Genomic DNA, 13621 nt, shown 5'->3' with positions numbered 1-13621 from the left:
AGCTCTATCCATCACCCGCTGTGTGACTCAGAGCCTTCTTATGAGACCCATAGTTAGCGACCAAGTCTCGGAACCATACTTTTGTCTTCAGGCAGTGTGGAATTTTGGCGGTCTTTATGAAAATATTCAATTTTAACAATCACAAACAAACACGATAATGACCTAACTCTTCGGTGTACAAGGGTTCGATACCGCCAACTACTTACTTACTATGTACTTACTCAAAATTTTTTGGGAATTTCATGGGATTTTGAAAGAAAAGGGCCCAACTTAGGATTCAACTTAATACCTCGTGCTCCGAAACCACGCACTAACTAACACCATTGGCCCAAAGAGACATTTACCTACATAACATTAATGCAAAAGTAATTCTATAAAAATCCATGTTGTTATTTTAAACTTTATGACTAATAGGAAAAGTATTTTAAAATACCTTGGACCATGCTCGCAAGATTACCGCCATGTTGTATGTTGAGTCAATGAGTAAAGGTTCCCAGAGAAGTTTCAGTCAATTGTTTTACCTAAAAGCTTAGACCAGCCATAAGAAGCTTTCGCATAAGAGTCGGATACAGAAGGCAATAGTGTTTTTTTTGAAGAGGTTTCTCACTTTGGAGCCCTGACCACCGGTTGTTTAGGCACTAAAAACTCCGCAATGAAAAAAAACTAGTGTTTTTATAGATTTTTAAAAGTGTTTTGCAATAAAAAGAAAAAAAGGTCAAATTATTTACTTGAAGATAATTGACCTTTTACTACGTCTATATAACTAAAGTCAGGCAACATTATCTGGACCATTATATGAGCCATAAAGTAATAACCTCATAAACCGTGAAGCATTAAATCAAGCAACAGGCTATCGGGCCATTAAAACTACGGCACAGAGCTCTAAAACGAAATTTGTGATAGTTTAAAAGGAACCAGATTTATTTTAGTTACCTACGTATCTACTCGTAGTATCTACTTCCTTAATAACGTGTTTCTATTCCTTTTACATTATTTGCTTTATTTATGCACAGTAAAACGTCAACTGGTAAAAAGCAAACAATTTCATCTATCTTCTATATCTTCTTCTATATTATAAAGAGGAAAACTTTGTTTGTATTGTACGTTTGTTTGTTTGTTTGATTGTAATGAATAGGCTCAAAAACTACTGGACCGATTTTAAAAATTCTTTCACCAAAAGCTACATTATCCACTAGTAACATAGGCTAAATTTTATTTTGGAAAAAAGTAGGGTTCCGTAAGATATTTGGGTTTTTCGGACACAAGGTGTAAAAATCAACCAGAAAAGTATGGTAGGTAGGAGTAGGGTAGGGGTAGAGGTAGGCTAGGGGTAGGCTAGGGGTAGGCTAGGGGTAGGGTAGGGGTAGGATAGGGGTAGTTGAAAGTTTACATCGAGTTTCACGCGGACGAAGTCACGGGCGTCGGCTAGTATTTCATATATTATAATGTTAGTAGATCTAACATATAGTTAAAATGTATGATACCGTTCTGTTTTGATGCGTCACAACATCACACGTCAGACAAATATAAATGCGACTTGACTTACAAATAACGTGGCTTTCTATTGGTAAAAGAACTACCAAAATCGGCTCAGTAGACCCAGAGATTACCCCCAGAAAACTTTACCTATAGACTATATTTCAACATTGCTTCCATCAGACATGGAAAACATAAAAATAGTACCTACTAGTTTATTTTTATTTTTATTCTTTACAAGTTAGCCACAATCTCACCTGATGGTGATGCAATCTAGGATGGAAGCGGGCTAACTTGATAGAAGTAGGAAGTAAATCCAGATCCCTTTCGGTTTCTACACGACACCTTACCGGAACCCTAAATCGCTTGGCGGTACGTCTTTGCCGGTAGTGACTAGCCACGGCCGAAGCCTCCCTGGCAGACCAATTAAGAAAACCTCAATCGGCACGTTATTCTCTTTCTACAAACGCTAACGCTTCGAAAATTTAGCGTTCCGGTACGATATCGTGTAGAAACCGAAAGGAGTGTGAATTTTCATCCTCCTTCTAACAAATTAGCCCGCTTCCATCTTAGACTGCATCATCACTAACCATCAGATGAGATTGTAGTCAAGGGCTAACTTGTAAAGAATATTAAAAAAAAAATGTATGGGAATTACATTTACTATGGACAGGTCACGTGAACAAATTGTCGATCGGATCTGTCATTCCCATAGATTTTGATATTTTTCGAAGCGTTAATGTTTGTAGAAAGAGAATCGACATGAACAGTTCGCAGAGCGTCTCTGAAGACTGACTGACTAACTAAGGAATTTTACATGCAGCGGAGTTTTTCATACACTAGAAGACAGAGTTAGATAGTTAAATAAAAGATATCGTAATAAAACTTATCATTTAATTAAAAACATTGACATTGTTTTTATACAAACAATTTTTTAGATAAAGAATAACTTCCTACGACAAAAAGCGATAAGTTTAAAATACCGCAGTTCATTAAACTCATATGATAGTTGATATCGATATTTTTAATTTTATCGAATATTAATTGTAAACATTATAGTAAGACATCGTTGATTTAGTGCTTTATTCTTGTACTCAATTTTTGTTTATTTCCAGTAGGCTGGTTTACAAGCACTTTTGATACGTCAAGTTTGACTATGTGTAAAGAATCTACCACCGGCAGAAAAGCTGGGGATAATCAAAGTTTTGTCTCGGATTCGATTTTTTTTTTCGTGTTGAGTAAGTGCCGATGGCTCCATGTGGGACCACTACGGCGTCACCGGGGTAATCGGATTCGATTCCCAGCGCGGGTTAGTTCAGAATTTAATATTTTTATTCATTGGCTCAGGTCAGGTCTGGTAGACTTCGCCCGTTACTAGTTACCAACCTACAGGCAAAACGTATCTACTGCCAAGCGATTAGAGTACCGGTAATTAAGATCCATAGCGATGGATCTTGATGTTAAGGACTAACTTTTCATAGAATATTATTTTTAGCATAAAAATGGAACCGATTTAAAAGACGTAAGGTATCGTAGGCAATTAACGCCCACTTAATTTCAAATCAATATATTATTTAATGAAACAACTGTATTAAAAAACTGCTTAGAAAAATAGTTTTATTGACAAAAAATAAACACAAAAAAGTAATACTTAAGTGCTATAAGTCGTATAAAATTATGTAAACAAAGAATTTTTGAATACCCTGTCATGGGCGTTATTGAGCATACGGTTTTTAGTAACGCCCACATAGTAATTTACAAATTATCTTAATAAACATAAATATTTTGACTTATAGCCGTACAAAACCAAAAAGTATATTCTGTTGTCTTATAATAGAAAGAATCATAATTGTCATAAATGACCTACAAATACTACTATATTTAAATTTTGTAACACGTCCAACATATCTCGTATTTTCTATTTAATCATCTTTAACAAAAATATCTCACTTCTAACAAGTTTAATAATTATAGAAAATCAACATATAATTCTTTTTTCATAAAAAACAAATTATTAAAAAATGCTTATTGGGCGATATAAAACGTAGATGGCTAATGACGCCCCAGAACAGTGCGCCAATTAACGCCCAGAATTAAGTACGAAGCTTAATTAATGAGATCAATAATAAACTAATTATATCCTAAAAACTAATCAAAGTACTTATCAGTAATCAGTCTTACAGTCCTTTGGAATTGTAGTACGTTTTATATTTATTCGCAATTTGAACAAATTAAATATTCGTCATGTATAGAGAGGCCCACACACTCCTCATGGTACCACTTCATGCAAAATTTACATTGTCTCATGTCCAATTTTCTAGTTTCATGACATGCATAGCAGTACCAGTCTTCCGTATCGTCTTTTTTTTCATTTATCCTTTTCTTATTTTGTTGTTTCTTATCCTTTGTTTATATTACTTTATTTTTTGATTTAATCTTATCTTTCTTGTTTTTCTCTTTTTTTTTTTTGGTTTTGGTATTCTTTGTTTTATTATTATCTTCATCGTTTTTGTTAAAGAGATCTTTAGTAATACGTTGACCTTTATAATTGATAGCCTTCTTTTTGATGTCATGTCTCTCGCAAAATAAGAAAGTTTGTTTTCGAATGAATTTAGGTGTTAGTGGAATTCCAATGCTTGCAAATCTTTTTATCCGCGAAACTAAATCTTTTTCTTGATTATTCGTTAACACAGGCTTTCTGCCCAAACGTTTAATTTCTTCACCTGTTTTTAAATGATCTCTCAAAGTTCTACGCGGAATATTATACCTTGCTGCTGCTGATCGCTAAGTCAAATGTCCTCTTTGCACAGCATTCATGGCAGCTTTCATGGTATCTTCAGTCCACAACTTCCCTCTTTTCTTGCGTTTGGAATTAAATGGTGTCATTTCCCCGATCTGTAAAAAGCAGATCATTATGATACACAAAAAATACCTTGTTTATATACGCCCACAGTATGGATAATAGCGCCCATACAGGCTATTAACGCCCAAACCTGACTTTACGGGGCGTTATTACCCAATTAGTACCTTCTATTATTCTCATATTTTCACACATAATTACAAACAAATCCATGAAATCTTCAATGAAATATGGAATAAAGGTATCTTTAATAAAAGCTAATCACAAAATAAGAAATAGATAGGTAGAAAAATAAACTAAAACTTACCGATTTGTCAGAGTATATTTTATAATAACAGCGTGCACTGTCGGCCTCCTTGCGGTGCGGTTCGCAACTGAGAATAATCGTGGCGTGATCCATGCCGCGCCGCGTCTCAGCGTTCTTATTGGTTTAATCTATGTGTGCGTGAAATGTGTCGTAACTCACGTGACATTAACTACGATTATTAGCATTCGGGCGTTATTACACATTGGGCGTTAATTGCCATACCTACCTTATTTCAGTTATTTTGATTTGAACACAAAATTACTCAGCCGATTTTCATGAAAATGTAATAGGACCAATCTTTAAGTATCTTCTTTCAAACACAAAAAAGAATTTTCAAAATTGGTTAGTAAATGACGAAGTTATGAGGTAACAAACATTAAAAAAAAGACATACATACGCGTCGACCTTTTTTGAAGTCAGTCGATAAAAAATACTATAAAAATATTTAGGTAGAATATATCTATCCCTTTGATAATATTTGAAGGGATTAATTATGACATTTTTAATGCAACTTTACAAATATCGCGCGGCTTGTTAGTGGCGTTTATTGAAGTTGGCGTGCTTTTGAATTTCAATAGAAACTCGGCTTAGCTCTGCTCGCTAGTTGGCCGGACCGAAATTTTGGCTATTCACTCGAAATGCTTGCATTAAAATTTTTAATTTTATTTCAATTTTAAATCTGCTATATTTAAATATACTAACAAGATTAAAAAGGTGAAACTTTAATGTGTACTTTACCGTTTTAAGGTTTCTAACCACAAAAGGAAGACAATGTCTGTCTGTATGTCACGGGAACGCGTAAAAATACTGTGTGTAGTTAAAATTTTACATAATTACTCTCATTTATTATAACAATCGGTAGATTGAATCTGTATTTATCTCAGACTAATTACATACGGACTAGCATCCAATTTCACGAACTAAGTTTTCCGTCATTTGAGGAAAATAAGCTTAGATTAGGTAGGTGTATATTTTATACTAAACTAGAAGTTGTAAACGGTTTTCTACACCATTCAATTATACAAAAAGGTATTATACGGAACTCTTTAACCAACTATTACGACTATGAAACATCGATGCAATAGAGAGTTTTTATAATCACACTAGCGGACGCCCGCGTTTCGTCCCCGTGGATCTCAATTTTTCATAAATCCCGCGGGAACCATGAATTTTTCCGGGATGAAAAGTAGCCTATGTGTTAATACAGAGTAAAGCCTATTTCCATTCCAAATTTCAGCCAAATCGCTTTAGTAGTAGCGGCGTTAAAGAGTAACAAACATCCATACAAACGTTTGCGTTTATAATAAAGGACTAGGTCGTTGATATTTTGACAGAAAAGTAAAGTCTAGCAAGGCAGGTCCTTACGTAATTACTCTGAGTATTCCACATTCAATTACCGATTTTCTTCAATTACCGATTATACACCGTGCAAGTACGACTCGCACTTGGCCAGTTTTTTATTTGATATCATCGTTTCTAGCTCAATGAGCATATGGGCGTTGAACTGGACGTGAGGTCAGCTCGATACGGGCATGTCACGGGGACATGATAGGCTTGCATGAGGTGGACGCATTTACGAAAAAAATGAGGACAACAGAATATACTGGGCTATAAAAGCTTTTTATTTGTTTTGTAAAAGGAAGGAGGTAGATCCAACGATACTTTATATTGTTAGACATGTTACGTGCCTAGAAAACCTCCTCCTTTTTTGGAAGTCGGTTAAAAATCACCAAAACCGAATTTAGCTACTCCGCTGAGCGCACACTATTTTGTTTCGGTGATGAGTCCAACCGCTCTTACCATTGAGCTATTGAGGCTATAATACTTTTTTTTATTCTTTACAAGTTAGCCCTTGACTACAATCTCACCTGATGGTAATTGATGATGCAGTCTAAGATGGAAGCGGGCTAACTTGTTAGGAGGATGAAAATCCGCACCCCTTTCGGTTTCTACACGGCATCGTACCGGAACGCTAAATCGCTTGGCGATACGTCTTTGCCGGTTGGGTTGTATCTAGCCACAGACCTGGACAAATTAAGAAAATCTCAATCTGCCCAGCCGGGCATCAAACCCAGGACCTCCGTTTTGTAAATCCACCGCGCATACCACTGCGCCACGGAGGCCGTCGAAACTTGATAGGTATCAGTTGTAAAAATGTTCTACGGATCCCGGCCTATATACCCTATCAACAATATTAAAAAGAAAACCACTGTCTTTCCGTCTTTTGTAATCGATCTTTCTACAAACAAAGCAATTTAAAAGGCACTTCTTCAGCAATTGTGATTACTTTTTGGCCACTAATAGAAAGTTCCGGATCGTAGGAAGTATATTTGGTATTTCGTCTCGGTCTCGTCGTCGTCGTCTCGACATAGGCAGTAGCATTTACTTGGCATTTTCCTCAGTCCCTCAGTCCACGAAGAAAACTCATCCACTTCATTTAATAATTCCTGACAACTGAATTTGAAAAATTCATTCAACAATATTAAAAAGAAAACCACTGACGTAAATACGCATGTATTCCTAACAAATACCCGCTCGTTCGCTGGACCAAAGCATCATGGCTCGGTTATTGCAAACTAATAACAACGTTACTTGTCAAAGGTTAATCCCTTTTTGGATACGAGAGGGAATCGACGTATCGGAAAGGGATCAACCTCTCAAAAATCAGGGTACGCCTCGAAAAATGCCTCATCTGTTCGAGTATTGTGTGTCCGCCATGTTGGAGTTGGAATGACGTCATAAGCTGAGCGAATAAATGTAAAAAAGTAAATTATTTTTTGAGCACATTTATAGCTTTTTAGGGTTCCGTAGTCGACAGGGAATCTGGGAATCTTACAGTTTCCTACTACAGTTCCCAATCCGTCTGGCTTTTTGTCTGTCCACGGTTCAACTCAGAGTGTCAGTATTACCTACCTACTAAAAAGTTGTAATTATCCATATTAAGTACAATAGGTACATAAATTAAGCACGCCAACAGTCTTGGGATAAAATGTGATTTATTTTATTTTTCTAAAATATTAATTTGTTTTTTTTTATTATTATTCTTTACAAGTTAACCCTTGACTTTAATCTCAATTCTCACCTGACGGTAAGTGACGATGCAGTCTAAGATGGAAGCGGGCTAATTTGTTAGGCATAGCATGAAACCCACACCCACTTCGTTTTCTACGCGACATCGTACCGGAACGCTTGGTGGCACGTCTTCATCGGTGAGGTGGTAACTAGCCACGATGAAGCCTCTCACCAGCCAGACCTGGACCAATTAATAACCTCAAGCGGCCCAGTCGGGGATCAAACGCAGGACCTCCGTCTTGTAAATCCACCGCGCATACTTCTGCGCCGTCTTTCGTCTATACCAGTATAATACACTAGCTGACGCTCCGCGATTTAACCCGTGTATTTCCCGATTCTATGAGAATACGGAGATAAAATATAGTCTATGACACTCGCAAATAATGTGGCTTCCTAGTGGTATAATTATTTTCAAAATCGGCTCAGTACATCCACTACCATACCACAAACTTTACGTCTTTATATTAGTATGAAAGTATAGGTAAAAAGCTTGTAAATAACATAAAATTGAAAATTTTGAAAACCCCCCGAAAATATTAATTACACTGTTTCAGTGCGCTTTCATTTGAGACCCCACTCAAGTATATTTGCAAACATTCGGTTGTTCTTCCCCACTTTCAACCTCTAGAACTTTTAAACGGCTCAGCTGATTTTCATCAAACATGTCTAAGAACATTGGCCCATAACCTTACCTATAAAAAAAATAAATTGAAATCGCTTCATCCGTTCGGGAGCTATCGGGAGCAGACAGACTGACAGACAGACACGTCAAACTTATAAACTCCCCACTTTTTGTGTCGAGAGTTAAAAACAGAATCCTCCCTAAATAGGTATAGTCGGTTTAAATATGATTGGCCCCGCAGTTTGGGTAGTTGGGTACACAGAACGAGCCAATTACCTGTAACTCTATTTGCTTTATAAAGGAAATGTTTGGTTTAGCGAAAAAAAACGTAATATCGCCAATTTTATTGTTCAAATATTTCCCTGAAACCCCAGAGAGGTAATTTTTGAGATGGGATTCGCTTAATTTTGTGGTTATAGATCGTGTCACTTAAAAAGAGCATTTACGTTTTTTAAGCATTATTTTTTATGCAATATGGGCTGCTTTCAAAAATTTTTCCTATGCAGCATTTACCTTAAGTAAATAAACTACCGTGGGCCGGTGGTCTACCTTATTGAGGTCATTAATGAAATTAACGACAAACTACCTCTAAAGATGGTGTACGTCTTTTGTAATCGATCTTTCTACCAAGAAATTTAAAAGGCACTGCTTCAGCAATTGTGGTTACTTTCTGGCCACTAATAGAGAGTCCCGGATCGTAGGAAGTATATTTGGTATTTCGTCTCTCCAGACATAGGCAGTAGCATTTACTTGGCTTTGTCCTCAGTCCCTCAGTCCACGAACAAAACTCATCCACTTCATTTAATAATTCCTGACAACGTTTCGGGTTACATCAGTAAAGCAAGATCGTCTGCAAAGGCTAAGATGTACTTATGTTTTTTAAGTAGCGTATACTATAATTACTTTAATTATTTTGAATATATTTGTTTGTTATAATTTTAAATATATATTAGACAAACTACTAAATATTTAACAAAACACGTTGCATATATCTATCTATACCAATTCTATTCAATACTAATATTATAAGGAGGAAAGATTTGATTGTTTGTTTGCATCGAAACTACTGAATGAATTTGAAAAATTCTTTCACTGTTAGGAATCTACACTATCCCCGAGTGCTATAGGCTATTTTATCCTCGTATTTCTACGGGAATGTGAACCACGCGGCATCTGCTAGTATATTATAAGTTAAATTCTAGTAAATAACCACAGAGTAACCATTACCCACTTAAGTTGTAGATTGTTACATAAGCAGGCATTCAACATTTAAACAAAACGTAATAATAGAATGTAGGTAGACAAATAAATACTTCATTCAAAAATAATATACAACAATAGCGCTTAGAATGAATGGCCTCGGTCAATGTCGAGATGCACCTTTTGTTGAGAGCTTATTATACCTCCATTGTTCTTATTTTGTTTTTTTTTTTCTATTGGTCCGGAATTCAAGAACCTACGTCCTTAGGTAAGTAGACATTGGTAAGGACTGACGAAACCCTGCTCAAGGTGATTTATGATAAAAAAGTTAAAAGAAAATTGCTAATTTAACTACTTCACTTCCAAAACTTTTTCACTTTAAAAACCACGAACCAAGAGTCGTAATGACTTGTAAAAAAATAAGCGAGTCTTGCTTCTTTTTATTTAATTTACTTCGCCAATATTTTTAAGTTTTTTTTTGTTATGAATTCATTTAATATTTTCAAACTGAATAGAAATCACATATCTATGTAGGTAGGTACCTAAACTACCTACCTACTTAAGGAAATCTTAAGTAGCCATAAGTATTAAATATTAAAAATTCGTTGTAAACATTTTTTCAAATCAAATGTGTAGTTTTTACCATATAACTTTGTTGTTTTTATAAACTAATTTTACGGCTCTGAGTTCTAACCCTTTTGACCATTCATTATCATACATTACTTTGATATTAATAAAGAACACCAGATACGGACGTTCGAAACTCAAAAGTCAAACCTAAGAATGTTCGAAATTCAATTCCGCTAAAGAAACCAGTAAATAAATTTAAAAGTTCAAAATAAAACCGGTAAAATCGAAACATTTATTAAAACTTCCGTTCTAAATTTAAACACCTGAGTACTTTCACAGATAAATAATAAAAGTGTAAACACTTACATTCACTGTCATTCACGGACGAATCGTACTTATCCCGGACAACGCAACGCGTATGAGCGTCGCAACGCGCGAGCTTCGACTGCCAGTGCCACGGGAACTAGGAAAGCTCCCGTCGCACCATTCCCGCTTTTACTTTAGGATCATTACAGACTGTTACAAAAACAAAAAAAAATAACTACGATCAGTTTATTTCTTTTTGTATCTATGACACCACGCAAGACTAACCCAAGAAGGTTCCCATAGACCATAGTCGTATCCACAACACATGTTAGTATTTTTTTTTCAAAAGTTACCTTTCTACTGAAGAAAATGCGAAAAAACCAGCAATAAAAAAATTTATATTCAATATTCAAATAGAATACAGAAATTTCACCAGTTCCTCATCCAATTTAAGCTCTTGATAATATAGTTTTCATCAAGAAAGACTTGATCTTGTCAGTGGCGGATTAAAGGGCCAGAGTGCCCTAGGCAATCATTTTATCGGCGCTCCTGTACCGGCCATAAATGGTCATCATAATCTTATGATGACGGTATACGATACGATGACGTTGTATCATCAAACCCTAGACTATAGTAGACTAGGACCCTCGTACCTACGCTAATGCGCGAATGAAATATGACGTTATTTGTGGAAATAGGTCTTTATGTATGTTGACAGATGATGGTGTATTCTGAATATGTCACTAGAGATTTAGATTATAAATCAGCATTTGTTCCTAATAACTGAAATGTTATTGTCTTTATTTATTTAAAAATTCTGAGCTCGCGCGCGCCTTGTAACTACACACCTAGGCAAGTGCCTAGTTTGCCTTACGGATAATCCTCCTCTGGTTCTTGTAATTCACTGGACAAAAATCACGTCTCTGACGAAAATAAAAGATGTTGAAAGAATCCATCGTTCAGAATTCCGTAAATTGTTGTTCTTACAAACTTCAGTTACATAGTTTCAATTCGATTGTCGTCGTCATCAACCCATATTCGGCTCACTGCTGAGCTCGAGTCTCCTCTCAATGAGAGGGGTTAGGCCAATAGTCCACCACGCTGGCCCAATGCGCACCGCCGTCTTAAACTAGGCTGGGGCCCGTGGGCACACGAGAATTTGGGGCCCTTTTGGAAAGTAAAAAAAACGAATTGTACTAAATTTTTTTTACTAAGTATGACCATTTTTTATATATAGTAAGGCAATCAAATACAGTACCTAATACCTATATTATAATATGTCATTAATGGTCTTAGAATGCTGCTGATTTTTCGATTACGATAACGGTTTCTTTTGGGATTTCTGTTGAGCTAAATCTTGTATCCCTTTACACTCGAGCTTATACGATCGTGAGTTTTGAATTTGAAAAATTCTACACTACACACGTAACAGCTTTTGCGGACGCAAGCGTCGTCGAATGATTGTGGGACTATCTGAGGGCATGCCAAAATACACTTTATTGCTATAGATACATGGTGGAACTTGTCAGTCGTCCGGAAGGCACGAAAAAGATGACTGTGTTTTTTGACCACGCCGCTCGAACAAGTAAGTATTTTGTTGTTTTCGTAATGCTAATGGTTTACTAATATTTTTATATGTAGTTTGCTACTTTGTTAGTTGTTAAATAATACTACATGTGTTTTTTGTACATAAGTTTATTTATCGGTTCATACTATGCCTCGAAATTTAAACTCGCACGATCGTAGTACCTCGGTCTTACTACGTAAACTTGATAACAAATGTTACTATGTCTTTTAGTTTTATTTATGTGATTTAATGCCTTTGAATGTATGTATTTTTTACTTTTAGAGCGTTCACTCATGGGCGAAACAATTTGTGACCTTTTGGCGAACGGCAATATATCTGATATTGAAGATTCTGAACACAGAATTCGATCCAGATGTCTGATTTCAGCACACTGCAGACAAAACGTCAGAAGAAGAACAGGATGACAAACAATTACCATTATTCCTTTGAGGTAATAGAACTAAAACCATCGTCACCACCATGTGAATTAAGAGTCCCGCCAAATTTAAGAACGACAGTGAGAGAATCGCGTTTTACTGTGCGAGAATCAAGACGTTTGCCTTCTACAGTAACAGATCGAGATCGCCAGTAAGTAGACGTGGTAGAAGGCCTTCAAGAGGGCGAGGGGCAGCATCAGTTCTAGATACAAGAAACAAGAAAGCGAATATGGAAGCAAACTGCTTTTATAGAAAACGCTCACAACTAGTCTACCTTACCAATAAACCCGGTAAGACGACCAATTGAATATTTTCATGGTTATTTTGATACACAGTTTTTGGAAAGGATATCTCACTGTTCCAAATTATATTACCATACGCACTGCAGATCATGAACTTACTCTTTAAGGGCTGAAATAGCTAAATGATTTGCTATTCATTTTATTATGGGCTGTATTCCTTACCCTTGAGTAATGTATTGGAGAGTTGGTATGAAGTTAGGCTTGATCAATGAACTGATGACAAGAGACAGGCTCCTTACTCTAACTGGTAATGCACTCCATGTTGTCGAGTCCTATTCACCAGCTCCAAACGAAGTGTATAACCACGTATGGAAGGTACAAGCTTCCATACGTGCTTTTTTACAGGCTTATTTAACATTATTGACATGTTAAATAAGCCTGTAAAAAATTGGTAAGAGTCCCAGGATTCTACTCGATTGACGAGCACGCTTGATTATCCCCTTCACAGGACGCTGTAAGCTATGGCAGGTCGTGAAAAATAGACCACGACCTGTAGACTTACAACGTTTTATCCTTTCCACAAGTGATGGTGATGCTAGATTTCGAAATTCACAAAGGAAGCAGTTTCGGCGATACAAATCTTGGGTCTTGGACCCTCAGTAATTTTACATTTGATAAAAGGTGCCCACGTGGTTGCTGTGTATATCATAATCAATATTTTACTATACCATTCCTTTAATTGAGAAAATGGAAAAGATGGGGTTGCATTCGACAGGAACCATTATGCAGTACAGGATTCCTGACCGAGCATCAATTAAAATGTTTATTTTGTTTAACTTAAGTCTAAGACTGAAGTAAAAAAGTGTTGATTTTATAATAATTATTAAAATAAATATAATGTTTATAACTATCAATCATTATTTTATTATTTTCTTTGTTATATTGCTATATAATAACACAGA

The 13621-nt window shown here is 36.0% G+C and overlaps 1 protein-coding gene across 3 annotated transcripts in view; it reads right to left on the bottom strand.

Moving 5' to 3' along the window:
- LOC112046005 (somatomedin-B and thrombospondin type-1 domain-containing protein) overlaps positions 1-10585 on the bottom strand; it is a 56219-nt gene extending 45634 nt beyond the window's left edge. For all 3 annotated transcript variants that reach the window (XR_008251007.1, XM_024082446.2, XM_052883004.1), the window contains exon 1: positions 10474-10585. The gene's annotated coding sequence lies outside the window, so the exon portion shown is untranslated. The remainder of the gene's footprint in view (positions 1-10473) is intronic.
- Between the last annotated feature and the right edge of the window lie 3036 nt (positions 10586-13621).

The sequence above is a fragment of the Bicyclus anynana genome, chromosome 8 (genome assembly GCF_947172395.1).
Source record: "Bicyclus anynana chromosome 8, ilBicAnyn1.1, whole genome shotgun sequence".
Classification (NCBI taxonomy): Eukaryota; Metazoa; Arthropoda; class Insecta; order Lepidoptera; family Nymphalidae; genus Bicyclus; species Bicyclus anynana.
This window is presented reverse-complemented; position numbering and strand designations above follow the sequence as displayed.